Here is a 685-nt window from a genome sequence, read left to right as displayed (position 1 = left end):
TTCAGCGGTCAGATTATGCATTTCAATAGCATCGTGAAGGACTCAGACATGTAGCTAGATGGCGCTATTCTATTATACAAATGCTGCATCGAGGGCTTGAAGCACAATGCCATGAGATAAGTATTACTATACTACTATATTTTAGTTGGCGAATTCATGGACAACACCTGCCATCGTCCGACAGACTCAACACGCGCAAGTCAGTCTTTGACATGTCCAAGTCATATATGCACACACGCAAGTTAGCCAAAAAATATATTATTCTTGAGCACGCGTGTAACATAAAAACACGTGCAACATATTCAATCCCAAAGTGCAGCAGGAGTACTTCTATGCGAGGATACCGGGCGACTGTTCAACCTGGCGCCGCGCGATGGGTCACTGTGACATCCTTTCCAAGGTAGGTTACCATCCTGCCGCCGCATTTCGTGGACGTGGATGAGCCGTCGTCCAACATTACCTGCCGACACTGTCGAACAAGCACGAGCTTGGTGGTGTAATCGAAATTGCTTGGAGAGACTCGTCTACCACGCCGACTTCGCCAAGTCGACGCTTCCAGAAACGCATCCTCTCTTTTACACTACAATACTACTCCGGTCCAAACATGTTGTCACATGTGCCTTCTCATTGGCGGCATTTTTCTGAATTGGACTCTTTTTGAATTCTGATTGGTGCATTAGAATGC

Source organism: Aphanomyces invadans (genome assembly GCF_000520115.1).
Source record: "Aphanomyces invadans strain NJM9701 unplaced genomic scaffold supercont1.309, whole genome shotgun sequence".
Classification (NCBI taxonomy): domain Eukaryota; phylum Oomycota; class Saprolegniomycetes; order Saprolegniales; family Verrucalvaceae; genus Aphanomyces; species Aphanomyces invadans.
Note: the sequence above shows the minus strand (reverse complement) of the source record.